Source organism: Neofelis nebulosa, chromosome 5 (genome assembly GCF_028018385.1).
Source record: "Neofelis nebulosa isolate mNeoNeb1 chromosome 5, mNeoNeb1.pri, whole genome shotgun sequence".
Lineage (NCBI taxonomy): Eukaryota > Metazoa > Chordata > Mammalia > Carnivora > Felidae > Neofelis > Neofelis nebulosa.
In genome coordinates this window covers 152,501,559-152,526,196 of record NC_080786.1, presented here as the reverse complement: position 1 = coordinate 152,526,196, position 24,638 = coordinate 152,501,559, and the positions used below count along the sequence as shown (strand labels likewise).

The 24,638-nt window shown below is 45.1% G+C and overlaps 1 protein-coding gene across 7 annotated transcripts in view; it reads left to right on the top strand.

Moving 5' to 3' along the window:
• The window catches only part of ERG (ETS transcription factor ERG), a 263,074-nt gene that overhangs the window by 108,095 nt on the left and 130,341 nt on the right, over positions 1–24,638 (top strand). Inside the window, exon 1 of one of the 7 annotated variants that reach the window (XM_058732015.1) lies at positions 7,299–7,322. The exons of the other annotated variants lie outside the window; for them this stretch is intronic. The gene's annotated coding sequence lies outside the window, so the exon portion shown is untranslated. Of the gene's footprint in view, positions 1–7,298; positions 7,323–24,638 lie in introns of those variants that run through there. 7 annotated transcript variants of the gene reach the window in all.

Genomic DNA, 24,638 nt, shown 5'->3' with positions numbered 1-24,638 from the left:
CTCTTAACAAACGATTCCTCTATTTTTAGAAGTCCATTACTCCAGAAACATCAGGAACACATTAAGCTACATAATAACGGAGATTTTAGAACCATGTTTTGAAGACCCACTAAGCCCAGTTGGTATAAACATAGTTAAGCCTGTCAGGGCAATGATGTCACTTGTCCCATAAACATCTTTAGCCTTTGGAGAATCCTAGCAGATCTATCAGTGAATTCACAAACAAGCCATGAGAAAATACACACAAAGAAAAGTCAGTAATTTGAGCAATTTATGTTGGAGAATCTCAGGCCATCTTGATAGCTTTACAGATTAAGTGATAGACCTGACAGTGTGTAGTATTTTGACTTCAAAGCTGTTGATATTTTCAGATTATCTATTTTTAAGAAGAGTGACAGGCATTCTAATTGAATCGCACAAGTTCTGATATGAAACACACTACAAGTTATATATTTAATTCGATCTGTTTTTTAAATCAGTTTGAACTAAAACTTTTTTTTTTTGGAATAAATCCGATGGCGTTTTAATCTCAGCGGTTCACAAAATAAATTTTAAGCTGCTCAAGATTCTCCTGAAGCCTGACTCATTGCCTTACAATTCACGTTATGTTGCTTTTTCAGATAATGTTAGCGATTAGTGTCAACCTCGTAGGGCTTATTTGATCCAACAGCAAGTGGCAATATGTGGCGTGAAGTAAGGCTGTCCCGTTATTATAAATACAGTATAATTAAGTGTGTTATAAGAAGGGGAGGTGAAATAAGAGACATGCGTTTTTTAGACAGAGCTATGCAGGCAACCCACCTTCGTGCTCACGATTTATTTGGATTACCAAAATGATTGAAGGGATTTTGACTCAGGTCATTGTGGTTGGGTAATCTGGACTTTTCTTCAAATTCGATTTGAATGAAGCGGCTTAAACAGAAACATGTGGGCATGTAAAAGCCAGCATCAGAACTCTTACAAGGCAATAAAAAGAGTAATAGGAATTCATAATTGGATGACATCTTTCATCCAGATGGGTTCAACAGCACTCTGAAACCTCGTGCACAAAGTCAAGACAGACACACACAGTGGCACGCTTTCCCCTCGCATTGTGCTCTGCTCCAGAAAGGCCCCGTGAGCTCCGTAGAAAGGTAACCACGTCCAGTCAGGTGAGGGGTCAAGTGTACTGGAGTCTTCGTCCCCAGTCCCTTCGCCGGGGCTGCTGGCCAGTGCAGCACTGTCTTCCAGAACTCTGCCACATGGTGACCTGGGTCCTGATGTGGCGCCCCCCCCCCCCCCCCCCGGCGCCCGCCCTCTTCAGGCACCTTGCTGATCTCACCGGTGAGCCAGCCTCCAGGGTCATCACCACAATGTCCCCTCACTCAGAGCTGAGAAGTCGGTCAGGCAGTTGACACGAGGCCGGTATGTTTGGAGGCGGGATGAAGAGTTTTACACTCAGAAGACCCAGGAGGGATCACATTGAGATAACAAGGGCTCTTGGAAAGATCTGGAAGGCAGGGTCTCCTGCCTGAATGTGTGTTGCTGTATGAGGGGGTGTTTCGATCCAACTGATGATCGTGGGGCCTGACTCCTGGCTGCTTCCCCCCGTGGGGGGGAAGGGGAAGGTCATTCCACTGCTGTGTCCGCCCCGTCAGTGGCTTTGGTCACGTTGTAGGTGAATCCGCCCACGTTGGGATTTTGAGAGGCGTTAGTTCATTCACCGTGGGCTTGTAGTTCATTCATCTCATTTAAATTTTAACTTAAAGGTAAGGCAAACCATTGCGCACAAAACAGTGACTGCTTAGCGGGCATGAGGTCTCCTTTCGGGCTGAGGGTTTGGAGCCCGATAGAGGTGGTGATTACAAAACATCGTGAAGACGCCAAATGCTGCTCTTTGTTCACTTTAAAATGATTTCGTCCGTATTTTGTGAAAGAAACCAAATGCATGAGGCTAAAAAAGTCACAGTCGAGGTGCCCTTTTCGCACATCAGACCCGGAGGCGAAGAAAGACCCGGGGAGTGTTTCCCCCAGGACGTGGACGGGCCCCAGGGTCAGAGCACAGGCCGCCTCTGGGGCCCGGGGGCGGTCATGGCCCAGGACTGCTCTGCCCAAGTGCAGGCAGGAGCCGGCGGGGGAGGGGGCCGAGGCAGGGGCTTCAGAAATCGGCTCTACACGGCCCCATCAGCAAACACAGTCGTGATTTCAGATGTCTGGAACTTTTCACTTCTGGGGGTTTAGTCACTGGTTTCTTTCCGTCCTCCCACGTTCAAAAATAACTCAGAGGTTCTGTGCATCGGAATGGAAGCGTGCATTTGATTTTATGTTTTCTAGGAGCCACATTAAGAAGGGTATGAGTTAAAAAAAAAAAAGTGACTTTCATTTTAATCACGTTTGCCAAATCATGTATATATTTTAAATACTGCCTCGGTATCTTCCTGGACAGTCCAGGATATCCGACATAGAATCCTTTCGACATGTAACCAGTATAAAAATTATGATGAGATGTTTTACTTGTTTGGGGTTCTAAATCTTCAAACTCCAAGGTGCATCTCAATTTGGGCCAGCCACCTTCAGCGGCTCAGTAGCTACAGGGGGCTAGTGGCTACCATAAGGACAACGCAGTTCTAGAAGTTACTATTTTGGCTGCGTTCCCTTTGGGCTCAGGAGGTGCTCAGTGAGTTAAAATACAGGTGGAGAAGGGCACCTGGGTGGCTCAGTCGGTGAAGCGTCCGCCCTCGGCTCAGGTCGTGAACTCGTGGTTCATGAGTTCAAGCCCCGTGTCCGGCTCTGTGCTGCTCACTCAGAGCCTAGAACCTGCTTCCGATTCTGTGCCTCCCTCTCTCTGCTCCTCCCCCACTCACACTCTGTCTCTCTCCCACACACCAATAAATAAAAATTTAAAAAATATAAAGAAATACAGGTGGAGAATGGGACCATCATCCTGCACGTTAGTTTAGAGCCTCGTCATATCACTGAAGCGTCTGCAAATAGGTCAGCTTCTGACCAGCACTATTGTGATGGAGGTCGAAGAAGCATTATTCTTTTGCATTTTGTAGGTGAGAAATCTCGGATTCTGAGAGCTTGAGCAAGCCCACTTATTCCTGCCTGAGAAGGCTTAGCTGCTGCTCTGGTGGCCCGGTGGTCCTGCATAGACTGGGCAGCCCGTGGTCCTGGGGAGAGGATTTTTGCAGCTATGACAGGAGCTCAGTCCCCTTTCACAGAATGGAAGACGGATCTCACAGAAGCCAAGTAGCTGGCCACGTGTGAGTCCACAGCAGAGCTTGAAGAAGGGTCCCACGGAGCTCTTTGACTTTGGTGTATACGCAGGAGCCCAGGGCAGCTCCTGTCCCCCAGTATCCGGGCCAGTATCAGTCACGCCTGGTCCCGTGGCCGAGAGCAGATTGCTGTGGTACGTTGTGAACTCGCATGACTCCGTTGACACTGTGGGAGCTGACAGACCAGTTCACTCTCTTAGCCGCGTAGCCCTAAAAGATTCTGACCAGACAATTGGACGCCGGTTCCAGAAATCTGGATTGCGCTGGCCAGTGCCTCTCCCACTACAGCTGAGTGCTGAAGCAGGCAGTGACTGGAGGGGGGCCCCTTTCTCAGTGACCGCTTGGTCACTTTGGATACTCTCCCATCTCTGTGGTCTGGGTGCCGTGAAGGAAGGAAGCCCAGCTAGACCCAGGAGGACTGGAAGACACGTTTAATTCTGTTTCCCTCCCATAGCACAGAATTCTGAGATTTGATCAGCTAGAAAAGTCCATCAGTTAAATTGATCTCTTGTTGTTGCTGCTGTTCAGGGAAGACCTGACTTGTAAAAAGAAATTTCAGGGTTGAAATAATTTCAGCCAAATCAGCTCTTGGCATTTTTTGTCTTCATGCTTCTTTATTTGTTTTGAGAAAGACAGAGGGCACAGGAGTTGGAGGGGGGCAGAGAGAGAGGGAGAGAGAGAATCTCAAGCAGGGTCTGCACTGTCAGCGCAGAGCCCGACGGGGGGCTCCGTTCCACGGACCGTGAGGTCACAACCCCAGCCAAAATCGAGAGCCGGATGCTTAACTGACTGAGCCACCCAGGCGCCCTAGTTTTGGGCATTTTTAGTACAGATTGGCTGCGGCCGGTTGCACATTTTTCATGTAGCATTTGGAGTATGAATACCGATGAGACCGCCATTGTCTCATCTCACACGCCCTTCCATCCACCATGCTGGGTGTTGGGTTCTGAACGGTCGGTGGCATGGCCTGTCACCTCCGAGCATGGTTGGTGGATGTGGTCTTGCGACAGGTGCTTTAATAGAGGACTCACAAAGCGCTAGGGCACGTGGAAGAGGAGGTGACATTCCAGAGGGAGGCTTCCCCTAGTGTGAGGCTAGGTGGGTGTGGAAGGAGGGGGAGGTGTTCTCAAGGTAGATAAGCAAGAGGAGTATTTTGGGCCCGGCAGAGAATGGCCGTCCTGGAAACCACAATTGTTTCCCCGTGAGGTGCTTCCCCAAATGGCTCAGCCTCGCTCGGGTTCCCTCGCCAGGTTTGGGCTCTGGATGGTGATGCAGCTATATGGCTCTGGTGGCTCCCAGAGCCACTGCGTGTACATTAGGTTTGGTTGGAGACAACGTCACCGTCTACCTGGAGAGTCTGTTTTTAGGGCTAATTCACCAGCAGGGCATTTTGCCATAGTCTGCTGAGAATCTTCATGTGACCTCCTTCCCTGGGGGGGCAGGGGGAGGGGACGGCTCACCACTCATGTGACGCCTGTCGTCAGATACAAAAGCCTCGGATGGGGTCCTCAGGCAGGGCAGAGAAGCAGAGAAGATAGTAGATACAAAAACCACCGCGACTTGTGTTCATTTCCTTATGGGTTGTGTTCATTTCCTTATGGGTTCCTGTGGATATAACAGGAAGTTCCTTTACCTCTGAGACACCGTAGCGTGTTGTCTGTACCTCTCTTACGAAAAGGGAGCTTGCATCAAAGTCAAGCCCACTAACTTATAAATGCAAGTGAATTTATGGGGCCAACATGGCAGAATATTTGAAATCGCAATTGCATTGGAAAATGTGGCGCTGGGCACATTTTTCTCTAAATTACCAGTATATTCCTCCCTCCCAGGATGGAGCTCACCCGGGTTCATCTGTGGGCGAGGGTGTTCTGGGCTGCCCAGCTCATAGGTTTACACACTGGGGGTCTCTGTAAATACCTGCTGTATGAAGGAAGACACGGGGAAAGGGGCTTTGGAAATCATGAAGCAGTCATCAGTGTGAGATACCGCATGTTTTTTTTGTTTGTAACAGGTGCTAAAAAATCTTTTATTTTTAATTTGGTTTCCATTCTTAATTGTAAAGTGCACCATAAAAGTGACCCATCGTACCCGTTAGTAAGTGTACAGTTCGCTAATGTTAAGTACTTCCACATTGTTGTGCAACCTCCAGAACTTTTTCATCTTGTAAAACTGACACTCTGTACTCGTGAATCAACAACGTCCTATTCCGTCCTCTCCCTGCCCTCGGGAACCACCACGCTACTTTCTGTCTTTACGAATTTGACTGCTCTGGGGACCTCGTAGAAGTGGAATCATGAGTCGTTTGTCTTTTTATCACCTGGCTTATCTCATTCCGCCTGATGCCCTCAAGGTTCATGCATGTCGTAGCAGGTGTCAGAACTTCCTTCTTAAGGCTGACCAATATTCCATCGTGTGTATGCGGTGCATTTGGGTTTTCCGTGCCTCCCTGATGGACACTTGGGTTGCATTTGTTTTTCCACTATTGCGAATAATGCTACTGTGAACATGAGTGTACAAATACCTTTTCACATCCCTGCTTTCAATTCTTTTGGGTATATACCCAGCAGTGGAGTCGCTGGATCATTTTTTTAGGTTTTTGAATAACCTCCATTCTGTTTTCCAAAGCAGCTGTACCATTTTACATTACCCCCAACAGTGGCACAAGGGTTCCAATTTCTCCACATCCTCGCCAACACTTATGTTCTGTTTTTGTTTTTATAGTAGCCGTCATTTTGGGTGTGGGGTACAAAGCTTTTCTTTTTAGGATTAATGAATGAAGCTATTAAGTGCCCGTTGCTTTTCTTCAGTCATTCGCTGCCTTTTGAGAAATCACTCCTCAAAGCAGACTGTATTGGGACGTCAGAGGCTTCTTATGTGTGACTTTTGAGAACTGAATCAAGTGTTGTTTTGGCAAAGCAACTTCAGCGAAGCGTCTAAAATGACCTCTTCTCTCAAATCTTAAAAGCAACATAGTAGAAATTGTTTGTTTGTGTTTTTTTAAAGAGGAGAAATTGATTCCTTTTGACAGTGACTTATGGGTCCAAAGAGAGGTTAAGATTAGTAGGTAAGTCTTTCGAGGAGGGTATGCAGACCATGATGATCAGAAGAGACTGCGACGATATTGTCTGTGGGGGGAAATCCTTGAGTGGAGGAGCTGTCCAGCAGGAGAGAGGCGCGTTATAAAGAGTTTATTTGCACGCAATGTACTACGACTGTTTGTGGCAATACAAGTAGGGGTGAAGTGTGTGTATCTGTGTGTGTGTGTGTGTGTGTGTGTGTGTGCGTGTGTGTTTTGGGGAAAGTGTTTCTCGCGTAGGAAAAAGTGGCTCTGTTTACTGCTGAAACTTCCCTTGCTTACTGCATAAGCAAAAATAAATACTTGCCAAAGGCAGGCAGTTTTAAGACCATGGATACTGTGACATCACCCAGCAGAATTAAATATCAGTTTAGCAGCTGGTATAAGAGTGGTTTGCAGTAAGTTACGAGGCTCCGAAACTTTCTTAAGTGAGTTTACGCCCTTCATGGCATGATATGAAGACTTTCGTTTAGCCTAAGTGTTTGTTTTAATGAGGTATTGCAGTGTAACGCACTCAAATGAAAACCACATGATGTACCCCAGGCAAGAGAGAAGCAATAACTCTACAGATTTTTGAAGAAGACTAGTCATACCACAGGCTACCATTATAACAGAAAAAATAACAAAAATTTTAATACGGTTGTCTGGCCAAATATATTAATTTAAACTGAATGCCTTTTAAAAAATCTTATAGCTGTGAGGCAGGACGTTCCATTGGCAAGCATCTTCAAAACCTTCATTTTAGAGGATTCATTGAAAAGTATTGAAGTGTAGGAGCCTTTGCCCATACGTGCATTTGGAAGAACTACTGAAAAGTCTTTGATCGTTTGTGCGAGGCTTCTTGGAGTTTGACACAAAAAAGCTAAAATAAGAAGTGCGTTTTTCAATGGGTTGCCTTTTTTGCATGTATGTAAGAGCATGGCTGGTTTATCGATCGCAGGAAAGCACCGGTAAATTCCGGAGTGAGGACACCCGATTGTGCGTTCCAGGTGAGCCGTTCCCTGGCCACGTGCTGACTTGGGTTCCCATTACTGAGGCGGGTTTCTGTTTATCTTGTTCGGAACTGTTTTCAGGAAAAGGCGTTCTGCGACCTTGCGTGGGCATCAGCCCTGGGTTTTCACAATTATTTTCTGAAAAATGCCAAGTTTTTGTGTCTATCCTTTGATTTAGAAGTCTGAAGTCTTAGAGTGCTTTAGTTCACTTTAGTTCAGCAGGCATTTTGCTGCCTTCCAAGGTCAGGGAACACAGAGATGGAAAAGAGATGGTACCCTCAGGAGGCTCTGTGGCTGCCTAGGTCGTTAATTTTTACCGAAAGTCCCTAAAGTCAGTTGACAACTGATACGGCAGTGGGAGGCGTGTGGTCAGTTGATGGAATTTTTTTGTTTGATTTCTTTACATTCCTTTTGAGTCCGCCTCCTGTGTGAATCGCCACTGAGAACATCAGGACCCTAGTGACTTCTGCTGGCCTTAGAGACCGTCGATTTCCAGGTGTGGATGGAACGGAGGGTACTGAGAGAGTGTGCGAAGGCAACGCCACTGTGAAAGCTTCCTTCTCTTCCGAATATCTGAGGTGCCTGGGGCCGATCTGTTCTCAGGGTGAGCACGTCGAGGCCAGGGACTGAGATCAGGAATCTTGGCATTTAGCTCTTCTTCTTACAGAAGGTCTCCCAAGGTTCCAGTGTTTTGCATAAAGCTCCCCCTTTAGAATCCTCCGCAGAGAGCTACCTGCTTCCAAAGTAGGATTGTTTCAGGTAAAAGGGGGGGTAACGCGAGGTGTGGAGGCCTCTTTTAGTTTTATGAACTAAGCTTTATTGGCAGCTTCAGGAATTACTGGCTAGCCATTAAAATGGAAGCCCACAGATACATTTTCCCCCTAAAATACACTCTCCATCTCTAGGTGTGTTGCCTTTATTATGCGAAAAAAAAAAAACGATATAATTTTCTGTAGCAAGAAGCCAGTTATCTTGATGCGTAGGTAACAAGTTTATCTTGTCAAAACTTCCATGTGTGCGTTCAATTATCATCGGTTGTCCCTCTGTACCTGTGACTAATGGAAGGGAGGTCTTCTCCTTTGGTATTTCAGATTGTCTGAACAAGAATTGCGTTTTCTTTATTACTCTCTTCCTAAGTGCTGTTGTCCCGAAAGCAACCAAGAAAATACAAACTGGGGCGCCTGGGTGGCGCAGTCGGTTAAGCGTCCGACTTCAGCCAGGTCACGATCTCGCGGTCCGGTCCGTGAGTTCGAGCCCCGCGTCAGGCTCTGGGCTGATGGCTTGGAGCCTGGAGCCTGTTTCCGATTCTGTGTCTCCCTCTCTCTGCCCCTCCCCCGTTCATGCTCTGTCTCTCTGTCCCAAAAATAAAAATAAAAAACGTTGAAAAAAAAAAATTAAAAAAAAAAAAAAAAAAAAAAAGAAAATACAAACTATTGGCTCGTCTACCAACCAACCTAACTTTGTATTCAGAGGCGAAAGAGAGAAATCACATAATACTCTTTTTCTTTTCTTTTTTTTTTTTAAATTTTTTTCAACGTTTTTTATTTATTTTTGGGACAGAGAGAGACAGAGCATGAACGGGGGAGGGGCAGAGAGAGAGGGAGACACAGAATCGGAAACAGGCTCCAGGCTCCGAGCCATCAGCCCACAGCCTGACGCGGGGCTCGAACTCACGGACCACGAGATCGTGACCTGGCTGAAGTCGGATGCTTAACCGACTGCGCCACCCAGGCGCCCCACTCTTTTTCTTTTTCATGTAAGTTTTCCTTTCTTGAAATGAACTGAATTGCCTACACAGTTGTTTCAATGGAAAGAGAGACTTTGTGAAGCTTTTGCTGGGCTGGATCCTGTTTAACACCCTGAGTTTGGGTTCTGTCTGAATATGTCTCCTGGAGCTCGCCGAGCCATAATGTGTAATTGGAAACATGCACGTTCACAGCGGCACTTGACTCTGAAGAATGGTCCGGACATTTTTCCCAGCTTTGTTCTTTCGTATTTTGTCCCCATGCCATGATTTTTTAAATTGAATTCAAATTTGCAGCTTTTAAAAGAAAACCACAAGAACACGATTTTTAATCTCTTGTGATTTCTTTGCCCCTGTTCTACATATAAAATAGCGATTGCCTTAATCTATCCAAGCCAGACTTATAAAACAATTAAACCTGGTATCTCTCTATTCAGTTAGGTCCTTAAAAAAAAAAAAAAAGTCTTTTTACCAGTTAAGGAGGAGCATGTCCTACAAAAGCAAAGCAGAGGTTTTTCCGTCTGGGGAGGCCGAGGGGTACGGGTATAGCTATTGACACAGACCCTCCTTCACAGTGTCAAGGAAGGGTCAACCCTTGTTTTAAGTGGTAATTTTAGCCTTCAGCCAGATTCCAATCTTGGAAAAAAAAAAAAAAAAGGTTGTGGAAAAACCATGTCACCACATGTTGAGTGATGTCACCAGGCAGGGAGGTTACCTAGAGAAGATGAAGAATCTTATGGCTTATTTGATTTGTGAACTGTTTCTGATTATCCCAATTGAGGGAGGGTCACTTTGAATAATGACGCCTTGATATCCCTTCCGTGGGGAGTCTACACCACTGGTCACCAGATGTGTAGGGCGGGCGCCTCAAGCCCGCCAACAGTCCTGTGAGCTACGTGTGTTCAGACGCTGCCGTCCGTGTTTAACCTTGCTCTAGGTAGGGCCCACCTGAAACCCACCCTCTGCCCACTGCCCCAAGAAGGAAAGTCTAGATGATGATGGTTTGTCATTAATATTCATGTCTGTGGGCCCGGTCATTGTTCTCTGGCATGAATGTTTGGCACGGGCTTCAGTTCAGCTGCTGCCCAAACAGAGATCAATGAGTCCTTTTGAGCAAGTATTAAGATACTTCGAGCATTTTCTGAGAAGGGGAATTTTATGCTTAGACATGACTGCAAAACCCTGGATTCTAAACCGTGAAGGGACTTGGAAGATCATTTACTCTTGCAGATCTTTACATTGTCCGCTTTCCTTCAGAAGCTTGCAGACTATAAAGTGAATCCCATCGAAGTCAAACGCACGGTTAGAAAAATCTTGCCCTCCCCCCTTCTCTCACTGCTTTCAGAAATGGCTGTGTACCAGTTGGGCATGTAACTGTCCGTGTGTTAGCGATTTGGGGAACTGATGATGCCTCTTCCTCTCCTGGAGGAACATTCGGCCTCTCTGAAGAGTTTACCCCTTGGTCTTAGACCCTCCAGAACTACTAAAACCCAAAGAATGAGTAAATGCCTTTTCCCAATACATGAGGACAATCCACTCATGCCCCCGCCCGCCCTCCCGACTAATCCTCATTCTTTTCTTCTCCCAGACAGTTCCCTGTTTCCTCACTGTTCTTTCCCATGGTTTTATTTCCTGCACCAGCCTGGCCCTTCTCCCACGGTGTATTCCCATCACTTAAAAAAATGCTGGCATTTGGGGCGCCTGGGTGATTCAGTCGGTCGAGCGTCCGACTCTTGATTTCGGCTCAGGTCCTGATCCCAAGGTTCTAGAATCCAGCTCTGTGTTGGGCTCTGCACTAACATGGCGGAGCCTGCTTGGGATTCTCTCTCCCCCTTCTCTCCTCCTCCCCCCACTCTCTGTCTCTCCAAATAAATGAATAAACTCAAAAAAATTAAAAAAAATAAAATAAAAACATGCTAGCATTTCATTCTGTGCTGGGCAGCCTACAACTAAATGTGAACGAGGTCTTTCAGATTTGAGCCCAGCAGCACAGTGCAGTTTCTGAAACTGGAGGGGGTCCCTCTCCATCCCCTGCCCTGCGTCACAAGAGCCTCTGCTCCCTATTCTGGCTTGCTGTCTTTTTACCCATGTGAGAAGAGTCTTACTGGAGAACTCGACCACTTCTGTATGTGTGTGGTTCTGTAAATAAGTATTTGTTCATTTAAAACGTGTAAACAAGGGGCACCTGGGTGGCTCAGTCGGTTAAGCGTCTGACTTTGGCTCAGGTCATGATCTTGTGGTTCGTGAGTTCGAGCCCCGTGTCGGGCTCTGTGATGACAGCTCAGAACTTATAGAGCCTGCTTGGGATTCTGTGTCTCCCTCTTTCTCTGCACCTTCCCCTGCTAGCACTTAGTTCTCTCTCTCTCTCTCTCTCTCTCTCTCTCTCTCTCAAAAATAAACAAAGCATTAAAAATAAAACTAAAGAAGAACAGAAGCCAAAATTAAAAAAAATAATAATAATAAAAATAAGAGGTATAAACGAGCCACAAAAATATAAAGAATAAAGTTTAAAAAAAAGTCGGGAACCCTACCCTTGAGAAATAACAGGGCTGAACCTGCCACTCAATGACAACAGTGTGTCTAACATAGGATCCACACGTGGAAAACTGTATCTTTGTATGTTTTTATTTTTAGAGAGAGTGATGCAAGGGCGAGTACCAAAATGTTCAGGATGATTTGACTTTTTTTTTAAGTTTTTATTTATTTATTAAGTAATCTCTACCTGCAACGTGAGGCTCGAACTCCCAACCCCGAGATCAAGAGCCATGTGACCTTACGAAGGAGCCATGCAGGTGCCCCTGATTTGGCTTTTTATAAGAAGAACGTGGTACTTTTATATGAGCTACATCCATATCTGTCTAAATCAAGACTATCGAAAGGGACTTAATATGGTGACGTATACTTTGACACAGGGAGTAAAGACACACGTCAGTCCACCTGATAGTCTGTTGAACCTCTTAGGAGTAAGAGGACACTTATCACTCACTTCCCTCCCTCAAGTCTCCTCCTCCCCTAGTGCTGCCCAGTTCAGTAACGGGATAGCCATTTACTCTGGTGTTCAGGAGCCAGACCTTGGCATCCCGGTTTCCTCCTCTTTACCTTCATATCTAATCCATCAACAAGTTTTGTGGGCTCTACATATAGCCCGAAGTGCCCATCATCTCCTCAGCCGCTAACACTTCTTAAAAAAAGTTTATTTATATTTGAGAGAAAGAAGGTACGAGTGGGAGAGGGGCAGAGAGAGAGGGAGAGAGAGGGAATCCCAAGCAGAGCCCAAAGCGGGGCTTGAACCCATGGACCACGAGATCATGAACGCTTAACCAGCTGAACCCAGGCACTGCCGCCCCCTAGCGCCTTAAGGTCCAGATGATCCTCTTGGGTACTAAAATAACCCCTCCATCACCCCCCTATTTCCACTCTTGGTCCCCCGTAGTCTCTTCTCCAAGCAGAAGTCAGAGTGCTTTCCCCTACGTACAAATCAGGTGATATCATTTACTGGAAAAAAAAAAATACTACTCCATACTTCCCTTGGCAATTTGAATAAGGTTCAAACTCCTGCAGAGGTTCCTAAGGCCAGACCCGATCTGACCTACCTCCCAGAGCCACTAACTCACTCTGCTGCAGCCACACTGGCTCTTGCTGGTTCTAGAATATTCCGTGCTCATTCCCACCTCAGGGTCCTTGTGATCACTGTTCCCATTGCCCAGAACATTCTCCCTAAGAAATCAGTATGGCCCACTCCTTCACATTTGTCTGTTCTTTGTTCACAAATCATCCCAGGGAGCCCTGCCCGGACCATGCCATCTAAAAAGAGCCATTATTTTATCTCTTCAGTTATTTTTGTTTTTTCCTAAGTACCTTTATCTGATTGTAAATTTATTTATAGATTTTTTTTTTAAATGATCTGTTTCCCACACTGGAATGTAAGTGCCCTGGGGGCAGGTCTTTGTCTTATTCATCAGTGTATTTCTAGTACCTAGAATAGTGCCTGGTATATGGTATTCATTCAATAAACAGATGGTTTTGGAGCAAATGAATGAAAGAATCCCGTTCCCTTGGGATTGGGAATGTTTCAGGCAAAACCTAGTCCACGCTCGTGCATAACCCTGTCAGGGAGATGGCCCTCCTATGGGCCACAATTCTAGAAATACCTACTTCAGTGTTATCCGAAGAGAAATCTGATCAAAGTAATCTGCAGTCATGACTCACTTCTTGTCAGTGTGAGCCCAGGAGATCTCTTTTGGATGAACAAAGAGGCCTTTTGATCTTGCCCTGATGTGTTTTCCTCTCTGACATTGATACTACATGTAGTGGTTATTTCTCCCTTAAATGCAGTATGCATTTTTGGGTCCAGTTATGGGTCCAATTATGTACCCAAGATGCATAGTGAGAGAGAAGGTCAAGATACGTGAGAAGAAGCAAAAGCCACTTAGGCACCATAAGCAACTTTTCATGGTATGGGAACCTCCCCTGTGTTCTTATCTTTTGATGTGTGTGTATCTAAGCCTACGGGTTGTAGTCAAATTGGAAATATTTCATCTTTTGGCCCTGAGGGGTGAAAGCAATGGCAGGCAGGTTCCTGGTTGGGCCATCCTGCCGGGAATGCAAGAACTCCATGGTGAAGTCGGTTGCCCCATTAATGGCACTCCGAGGAGGTATGGTAGACCCCATTAATGGCGCTCTGGTAGACAGTCATGCTGTGGTAACAAATGAACTCCAAATCCCAGTGACCTAACCTAATGAGTGTTTATTTCATGTGCTATCACATAGTCCTTAAGGCATCGTGGCTGACAGAAGTTCCACCATCTTGGGGTACTGTCCTACCAACACATGGCTTCTAGGGCCACCTTAGCAGGGGAAGACCAGCACATAGAGTTCATGTCTGTACTCTATGATATGGGGAACACCAGTGATGCCCTTCACCTCTGTTAACAGACCAGTGGCCAGAGCCTATCACATGGTCCCACATCACTGCAAGGGTTGGAAATCTTCCAGTGGGTCCAGGAAATTTCTGAGAAATTCATGAAGCTTAAAGACTTTTTAAAAAGGTGATAGTAATAGGCAAATAAATAAATACTAAGAAATTTGTTGAGGTCTATAAAAGTCTTTAAAATAATAACAAATAAAATAGCTTTTTAAAAGTTTGCTAAGAAATTTATTGGAAATTTTAAGTGTAGTGAGTTTCTTTAAATTTTTTTTAATGTTTATTTAATTTTGAGAGAGAGAGCGAGAGAGAGCAGGGGAGAGGCAGAGAGAGAAGGAGACACAGAATCTGAAGCACAGAGCTACCAACACAGAGCCTGACACGGGGCTCGAACTCACGAACTGCGAGATCATGACCTGAGCAGAAGTCAGTTGCTCAACCGACTGAGCCACCCAGGCACCCTGTGGTGAATTTCTTAATAACTTCCTACAAGTAGCTCATTTCCTAAACAAACAAATACTTGGACAACTGAAGATTTTAGTTCTAACTCCTTAACTAAGATCGGAATGCCGTAAACACTGGTTTGTCTATAGCAGAGGATAGACAAGGGTCCCCTAATCACAGGATTTTAATTGTGACTGACTCATGCCTCTGTTTATGTGACATGTGATAAATTGTATTAAGTCTGAAAAAGACCCTAGAAAGACTTCTTTCAATTCTGAATTTTTAACCCATGGTCTAACTGGTTAGCCCCAAATCCTGTAAAATGGGCTCAACTTTACCCCTTGGAAGTTACTTCTAGGATGCTTTGAAAACATGCTATTAAAAAGTTGGCTCCTGAGAACTAACTTTCAAACCCATCCATCTGCTGGGTCAAAATGTGACATCAGATTTTCCCTCCGTGAATTCCAGGTGCGGGTGTGACAATGACACGTCTAGCCTCGGGACTAGATAGGTTTTAGGATGAATTATCATACCCTTAGCTACTGTTAGATCGTTGGCTGATTTCCGTGTGTTAATGAAGCTGAAAACAATTTATAATGTGCAATTTAATTTCTAATTACAGTTTATAACTTGGCAAAGCTTGACAATGCAGTGCGAGGTACAAACTAGGCACCAACACACTTTTAAAACATTTGTATCCTTTGTATTCGTATTTCTAGGTTTGTTTCCCGAGTAAATAGTTTGACAAGTTTAAGAAGACCTTTGCTCTTAACATTGGAAGGGAGCGGATTTTCTAGTAATAAAAAGGTGGTCCTATCACTGAACAGTTTGAGTGCCTGCTCCATGCTGAGCACTGCTTTTGGTCCGGGGCTAAAACTGACCGAATGGCCCCAACCCCTTTCCACTGAGAGCCTTCATGCTGGTGAGGGAGGCGGTTCCCAAGGTGATCACGTGGAATACGTAGAAGGTGATGCGTGAGATGGAGAAAAATCAGGCAGAGGACAGGGGGTGCTGGAAAGAGGGAGTTGACGGTTTTCATAAAGTGAGGCTACAAAGAAGGTAGCGTCTGGGGAAACACCTGCAGAAGGTGAGGGGAGCCAGCCGTGCCGATGAAGGGGGGAAGAGGCGTTCCCGGCACAAGGACCGAGGACAGAGGTGTGGAGGTGGCCACGTGCCTGACATCCAGGAAAAACCAATAAGGAGGAATCCCTGACCCGGCCATGCAGGGGAGTCCTACGCGGCCGTTAAAATAATGATGCAAAGCTACACGCATCCCTGTGGAACAGCAGCCACAATGTAATTGGCGAAAACAGCCAATTTTGAAATGCTGTGCCCAGAAAATCCCATTAGTTTTTGCCAAACAATTTTATACATCGCTAGTTGTAAACCTACACTTAGAAAAATATCTGAGAGGATAGAAATCAAAAGGTTGACGGTGATTTTCTTCTTGCCTTTACACCTGACAAGTTTGCTAGGAATTCTAATTGGAGTGCGGACACAGTATCTTTTTATAATTAAGAGACCATTCTATGATTATGCTAATACCATGGTACTCTAAGTGCAGCTGAATATTTTAGTTATATCTCGCCGGGAAAGATATTTACATATTACTTATACTAAACTCAATAAACAGTCACGTTTGAAAAGTTGGCTACAGCTTCCTGGTACTTCATACTAAACCATCCGTTTTGGGGTTGAATTGTGTCCTTTCGAAATGGGCACGTTGAAGCCTAACCCTTCAGTGCATCAGAACGCGACGTCATTTAGAAACAGGGTCACTTTATTTTTTTTTTTTTTATTTTTTTTTTATTTTTTTATTTTTGGGACAGACAGAGACAGAGCATGAACGGGGGAGGGGCAGAGAGAGAGGGAGACACAGAATCGGAAACAGGCTCCAGGCTCCGAGCCATCAGCCCAGAGAAGGTCACTTTATGTAATCAGGTTAAGATGAGGTCAGGCTGGAATAGGGTCGATCCTCACCCAGTAGGACTGATGTGTTTATCAAAAGGGGAACTTGGGAGGCAGACAGACAGACGCACGCACGCACACACAGAGAGGATGTTGTGTGAAGTCGAAGGCAGAGGCCGGGGTGATGCATCTACAAGTCCAGGAACAGCAGAAGCCGCCGGCAACCCCCAGGAGCTGGGAGAGAGGCCTGGAGCAGCTTCTCCCTCACAGCCCTCAAGAGGGACGAGCCCCGCTAACCCCCCTCAGGCTTCTGGTCTCCAGGACCAGCTGCTCAAACCCCTGCGTCTGGCGTACTTTGTTATGGCGGCCCTGGGAAACTGGTACACAACCCTATCGGAAGCGAAGCCGCTTACTGATCTGGAGACTACGTCATGCCTAACTCGTGGGCATACGGAAGAAACTTCTAGAAGATCATGCATTATTGTGGTCACGTTAAGGTTTTATCAGGGTAGTTGTTCAGTAACCTTTGACCTCAAAGCTTTTTTGCACAAGGCCGTATAATATTCAGTTGTCCTTTGGTCTTTAATGGATTGTACTGTCTGTGGAAAGTTCCAGCTCTTTCTTCGGTGTTCCTCTGAGAGATGTGGGGGTGGGGCTCCCTTAAGGAGGAGCAGAAGCAGAAAACACGGTGGGTCACCTTTCAGTCAGCCACAAGCAGTGTGTCCCCTTCAGATGTGCACTGTGACCACGGTCCTGTTTGTCATCGGCAGCTGCCACCAACATGCTGGTGGGGAAGGTGATATCCTAGTGATTGATGTAGGGCTTAGTTAGCCAGTGATTCCTCAGTTGACTGAACACTGTCCTTGTACTAAGCAGTTAGGGAATTGTCCCCTCAGGAGGGTTTTCAAACCCGGAGGGAGGGAGAATGTAAATCCTGATCCCTGACTGCCTTCAGGAAGTTCTGATTCCAGATGTCTGGGGGTGGGGGGGGCCTGAGCATTTCTTTCCAGCAAGTCCCCAGTGGCACAGAGGCTGCTGGTCTGGAGCCCACCCTTGGGGTAGCCCTGGCTTTCCAGGACTGTCCCACGCTCTTGTCCCTGGGCCAGGTGGAAATTTCTTCCCACAACTTCAGTTTAATATGATGTCCTTGAGGGGCGCCTGGGTGGCTCAGTCGGTTAAGCGTTCGACTTCAGCTCGGGTCGTGATCTCATGGCTCCTGAGTTCGAGCCCCATGTCAGGCTCTGTGCTGACAGCTCAGAGCCTGGAACCTGTTTCGGATTCTGTGTCCCCCTCTCTCTCTCTGCCCTCCTTCTCTCTCTACCCCGTTCTCGCTCTGGCTGTCTCTCCCTCAAGAATAAATAAACATTAAAAACAAATAATTTAATATGATGCCCTTGAATATCACCACGGGCCAGGGCAGGATGGGCTACTTTCTGTTCCTTACGTGGACTTTGCTCACTTCGCTGCCCTGTGTCTCTCATGGAAAATGACTCTCAGGCTTGAGGACGGAGATCAGTTGACTCTTGCTATAAACTGGTAGACTTCTGGCAGGTGGTGAAAATTCCCTAAATCATCGTCTAATAAGATGCTCAAAACTAGGATTTTTCTCGATTGCTACGACTTCTCTCCAACAGAATACATGACATAATTTTCCAATTCTTTATATAAGTTTTTGTTACTGCTTGCTTTTGTGCTTCCGTATGTCCTAATAATATCTGTATACTTGAACTTTTTAAAAAGTAACGTTTCTACTACGAAGTCATAAACGGTAGACAATTTAGTAGATACCATAGAGAAATTAAACCTTCGTTAGCCCCATCACCTGGAAGTAACATCTATTGATATTTTTAGGTATTAGTCTTTTGCTTAATATATCAATTTATTTTAATTAAGTTATACGCCTTATGAATGAAATAACATACGTTATTTATTTACAAAAAAATTGTAATGTTTATTTTTGAGAGAGAGAGAGAGAGAGAGCAGGGGAGGGGCAGAGAGAGAGATGCACACACAGAATCCGAAGCAGGCTCCAGGCTCTGAGCTGTCGGCACAAAGTCCGACGCAGAGTTTGAACCCAGAAACCGGGGTTCGCAAATTGCGAGATCATGACCTGAGCCAAGGTCAGTCGCTTCAACCGATTGAAGCACCCAGGTGCCCCCGTAAATTTATTTTAACAATTAAAATGGAAGTTATTGGGGCGTCTGGGTGGCTCAGTCAGTTGAGCGTCCAACTCTTGATTTTGGCTCAGGTCACGCTCTCTCGGTTCGTGAAATCGAGACCCGCGTCAGGCTCTGCATTGACAGCGTGGAGCCTGCTTGGGATTCTTTCTCTCCCTCTCTCTCTGTCCCTCTCCCACTTGCATGCTTTCCCGCTCTCAAAATAAATTTAAAAAACCCCCAAACATTTAAAAGGAAAATGATTTCAATTACTAAAATTAAAAATAGTTCTCCTGGAATTTTATTAATTGCTCTCTTTGTTTGTCGGTATAATTACAGAATAACTTTTTCCGCCACGAATATCTTTTTCTTTCTCTGATGACACCGTAGAGACTCCAATATATTCTTCCAGTCTGGCTTTGACTCCTCGAGGTAGTTTGTGGATTTTCACCATCACGGACAGAATTGTGATTAACGTTATGGTAGATGCCTCTGATTTTACTTAGCATGAAATTTTACAAATGGACTTGAGTGAGAGAGGGAGGTACAGAGGTGGCTACAGGGTTTTCTTAATCACCTCTGGCTCTGGGCTCCTGCTTACAGGGAATTTGGTCCATTTGTGGGTTGTTTTACTGCCACACCTCAGAGAAGAGAAGGTCTTTTCCTTTGCGTTCACCTGCACTGAGTGTGTAACAGGCCCCATCAGTGAATCTCTTAGTCCTTTTCTTCCTCAAGACTCGTCTTGCAATCTACGTGTCTATGAGCTCATGCCCACCCACCCCCCCCCCCCCCGCCGCCCCCAGGACTTACCCTTTCCCCTCAATAGTCAAAACAGTGTTCCGTTCAAGAAATGGAGTGAACGTATCTCTGCTGATCTGGTGCCTTAAGGAAAACACCGGCATGATATTTGGCTCACACCCCTGGCTGGCTCCTCTAGCTTCTGGTCTCCCTTTTCATACGCACAGACCCATATCGCAGTCAAAGACATGATCGCCAGGAGGACTGGAAGAGACTGTGAGGCTTCGGGCTGGCTTTCTCCCCTTTGTTTGCCAATTCCAGTGAGCTGAGGGAGGTGCACAGGCTGTTTTCCCACGGATGTAGTTAACGCCTCGCCTCCCCCCCCCCCCCCCCACGAGATGCTGGCGTGGCTGAAGTCCGTGAAGTAGCAAAGTCAGCGGGATCTCGGGGCTGGATTGCTTGGAGGGGATGAGATAGCGAGATGGCTCACAAATGGCTCCTCTGTCTTGGCTCCGGAGCAGGGGTGGAGGGAGCTTTGAGGGAGAGCACTGAGGACAGCGGTGCTCTCCGTCTGGATCATGTTGGGTTGCAGTGCTGGGGTCCCTCCAGCTGAAACGTCTGGCAGGCATTTGGATGCACAGATCCGAATCAGAGGAGGGTCAGAGCTTGGGCGGCCGTGGAAGGCAGTAGTCTCAGAGGCAGGGACCCCTGTGAGTGTAAACGTGGCCTTTCACGGAGAGCGCGTGAATGCTGGTGATGGTGGAACAGACGCCGGGAAGGAGACGGGAGCGGTGTCACCTTCACTGCCCATGACCTTCATCCAGTCGCACCAGCAGCAGTGGCTCTTGAAAATCCTCTTAGGTTGTCTTTCCTCCCTGTCTTGGAATATCTGAAATACATTTCCCTTTTAGGTTTTAAAATTAATTTCTGATCTTCATCTGTAATTACAAAGACTGTTGCTTCTCCCCCAACCTCCACGCCTTCCGATAGTGGCTTAATGCGGAAAGCAGCGTGCCTACCGTGTACGGTGGACCCTTGCTTTGTGACTGTTGGTCTCACGGTTTGGGATCAGCATGAGCGCTCGTGTTCTGCCCCCATTCTGTATTTTCTTTAGGAAGGGCTTCAAACAGAAGAGGCTCGAGAAGTCTCTTGCAGGAGCATTTCGGAAGTCATTTCCGGTAGCGCTGGGGTTGACATCTCTCCTTAGAGACTCTTAAATATTTCCACAAGAGAGGACACTGGAGTTTCTTGTTTCTGGAGGGTTTCTGTAGCCAGGTGGTTCCTGTCTTCATCTCACTGAAGAAGACATAACTTCTTACCGTCTCTCCCGCATTTTGGAGTTTCTAATGACAGGGCATCTTGTTATCAAGGATGCTTTTGCTTACTATATCGTAGACAAGCAGTTATGTTTTAAAAAACGCTCAGAAATGGAGCAGGGAAGGTCAGCGGCAGCTCCATTCAGGCACTGCTGGTTTGGGGTTTCCGAGGCTGCGGGACTTCGGTGCAAGTAGCTCATTCTGCTTCGTGAGGTTCTGTTTAATCGTTGGAAACGACCGGCAAAGACTCATGTGTATGAAGAAATCGACTTTCTCCCCGGGGAACAATCGTCGCCCTTCCTCGTCCAGTGGTCAACAAGGCGCTGCCACTTTGTGACATGTTTGAATTTATTCTTTGTTTATAGACATTCAGGCCAGAAGGACTCATAGCTTTGGCAGATGATTAAAGCCATTTAAGTTAGACTTTTGACATTGTAATTAAATGTGAGCACAAATCAAATAACGCATTCCATATTCTTTCCAGTGGGGACGGCTCGGGAGCTGGCAGAGTGTCGCTGTCTAGCTTGGATTAGGTCTCTGGGATTCCAGAGAAGGCTTTGATTCGTAAATGGCTGGGTTGAACGGTACTTTCCAAAATATATCTTTTAGAGGTATGAACTAACAAAATAAATGAAAGAAAATTGGATTAATTTTAATAATTCTGCTGCTTTGACTCCAAATCCTTGAATACCTACGAAAACAAAGTACCTCTTAAAAGAGCAGCCTTGCCTTTGGATACTGGAACTCTCTGTTTCTGTTTATGAGAAGGAGGAGCCAGATGTATATTTTTAGACGGAGGGAGGCATCCAGGGGGAGAGGGAGGGTCCCTGAGGAGCCTTTCCAGGGTGCTGGTCGGAGATCAGGCAATTCTTGGAGCTTTCGGAGTGAATGCCTTTCAAATTATGTTTTTGAAACCAGATTCAGGCCCCTTCTGTTATTGATTGTTTTCATATGAAATAACATTGAAATCCAGTAGCAAATTGGGCTAGATGTAGATGAGTATTCCACATGGGTAACCGGGATTTTGTTGAGAATTACAGTAATGAACGGCATGAGGATCAGACATAGAACACTAACCAGGGATGGAAGTTCAGAGGGACAGGTCCGGATGACCACCGGTTTCCTGCTCAGAGAGAGTTTTGCTGCAACTGTGGCTCGCCCCTTACTTTCTGACCTTGGATGAAAGACGTAGCCTGTCTAAGCCTCTGTGGCTTGTCAGATGGAAAGAATAGCATGCAATTCATAGGATTATGGTAAGAGTGAACTTAGATAATTAATGTATATAGAGCATTTATGGTGATTCCTGGCATATGACAAATTAGTGGCATATGTCATTATTATAATAACCAACACCACTCTCCAGATGAAGTAGAAAAGAGGAGGTATCTTCTTAGAAAATTTTTATCGGAGTATTTTTGGGGGAGATGTCCGTGACAGATACTCATTGGAATGTTTATTATGAATACAGACGTGGTGTTATATAAGCTATTATCAATAATAACACTACGGTTTTGATTGCATGAAAAGGTACAGGTCCATCATAATGGATTGTTATCGGTGATAGACAACCAGTGATTGGATAACTTATTTAAAAATATCAAATGCTCAGGCTACTTAGAAAACATGAGCAGGATATAAACATGAACCCATATTATTTTTAGCATTACCCACTGCCCAAGTCCCCTCTGCCCCAACCCCCTGCCATCTATGTGTGTTTTTAAAGAACTGTATAGGCCACATTTCAGGGAGGGAGCCTGGAAGCCTGTGATCCAATGGCATTTAATGAAATGATTTTGAGTGGAAAACTGGTCTCACCCAGACACAAAGCCTCCTTTGATAAACCATTTTACCGAGCCAAAGTTGCTCCCACGTAAGAAATAACTACCCTAGCTCATATGGAACAACTCATTTCTTCCCCAAACATATTTTATGTCCAAGAGAAATAGTTTAATAGAGCTTATACCTTCTTTTTTTGTTTTTTGTTTTTTTATTTCCATCATTATCGTATCTAAACAGATTGTTCAGAGCAAGATTGCTCAGATTTCCACTGAAGAGTCACACGACAATTATAGCTGTCTTTGGGATTGGCTTAGAAAATACTGAAATAAACAAGAATTTGCTTATTCCTTTTGTCTGGTCTGAAATTGATTTATGAGGCTGGACCTTTATTGAACTTTGATAAATACCTGGGAAATAGGTGATCGAACTCCCGCATTGAAATGTGAAGCCACAAGTAGATAATTGCTTGATTAAAACTGAATATTTTGACATGTTTGATCCGCACCATCCACTGGTAATTAAAAATAGTCTGAGTGCTTTAACTTTGCTAGTAGAGCAGTTACGGCCAAATCCGTTTTATAACTTTCAGGTAGCTGTTATTGATTGTAACTGTGCACAATCATTTGTCATATTGCAACTAAGAGAATACACTTCATGTATGGATTTTTAATTTACAATATCCTCTTCTCGCCCTACCAATATAATCCATCTTTTCAAACGTTAGTAAATCAAGACAAAACCTTTTATTAGTAAATTTATAGATACAATAAGAGAAAGGAAACCAAAAATTCATATTTTGTAAAGACCATCACTTCCGAAGTAAATCTTTCCTTACACTTTAGAAAAAGTACAAATCTTATTTTATATATTTTAATTTAGTTAACGGTGTTTGGTCAAAATTTATATATGAAACAAGCCACGTTGTGCCACTTCTTAAAAGCAGAACTTTCTCCGCCCCGCAGCTTATTCAGAGGGAGGAGACTGTGTATTATGAAACATTATTAAAACTACTGTAGGTTTATCTTTAAGCAGTTCTGTCTGTAAGAGAAAACTCTGATTTCATATGGTGCTATTTGTAGTGATTGTACAGAATATAAATTATCACCCTTCACACTGAGGGCTTGAGCTGGCCGGAGGACTAATTATTACTTTTACGTAGGGATATTAAAATTTAGTTCATGTCATATTTTTAATTTTTTTAACGTTTATTTATTTTTGAGACAGAGAGAGACAGAGCATGAATGGGGGAGGGTCAGAGAGAGAGAGGGAGACACAGAATCTGAAACAGGCTCCAGGCTCTGCGCTGTCAGCACAGAGCCAGACACGGGGCTCGAACTCACAAGCTGCGAGATCACGACCTGAGCTGAAGTCGGACGCTCAACCGACTGAGCCACCCAGGTGGCCCCCTGTCATATATTTATATTCAAACCATAAATTGCAAACATTTGATCTAGAATGTCACAAGTCAGGGCGCCTGTGTGGTTCAGTTGCTTAAGCGTCTGACTCTTGATTTCGGCTCAGGTCACGATCCCAGGGTCGTGGGATTGAGCCCCACATCAGGCTCTGTGCTGAGTGTGAAGCCTGCTTAAGATTCTCCCTTTGCCTCTGCCCCTCTCCCCAACTCACACGGGCTCTCTCTCTCTCTCTCTCTCTCTCTCAAAAAAAAAAAAAAAAAAAAAAAAGAATATCACGAGTAAGAGTGTCAGAGTCTGCATATACTTACCTGATCACCATGTCAAGTGAAGCCTATACCCTTGAGAGTTCAGGCTACCTGGGTTTGCTCAGAGGAGCAATTGTGCCTAATTTAGGCTGCACATTACTGCATTTCTTAAGTCACTTACTATTTTGTTTTAGTTTCCAAAATTCAAAACCTGAACTATGGTTTCCTAAAAGCAAATTCAGTGAACTTCATCTGTATCATTTTTCTCTCTTTTAATTCATCACACAGTGATGCGCCATATTGTATTGATGTGGAAGATATCCTTCCCAATAACCCTGAGTATTTTAATTGAAGTCACACATTGTGTCTTTTTCTCAGTTTCCTGCTTTAGGAGCTTCTTTTGTCCCAGAGTGCCTTTTTATTTCCTTCAGAGGTAGCGTCATAATGGTGTTTAAGGATTTGAAATACAGAGTTAAAAATACTTTGCTTCAAAGTCAATGGTTCCTGTTCTCACCTCCGTCTTTATAAGCATCTCCTGCTGGGTCACATGCTGTGACTTTGGACAGGTTACTTCTCTGTGCCCATACCTTCCACTATAAAATCTGGCTAATCAGAGACATACCTATTAAGGTTTTGTGATGATT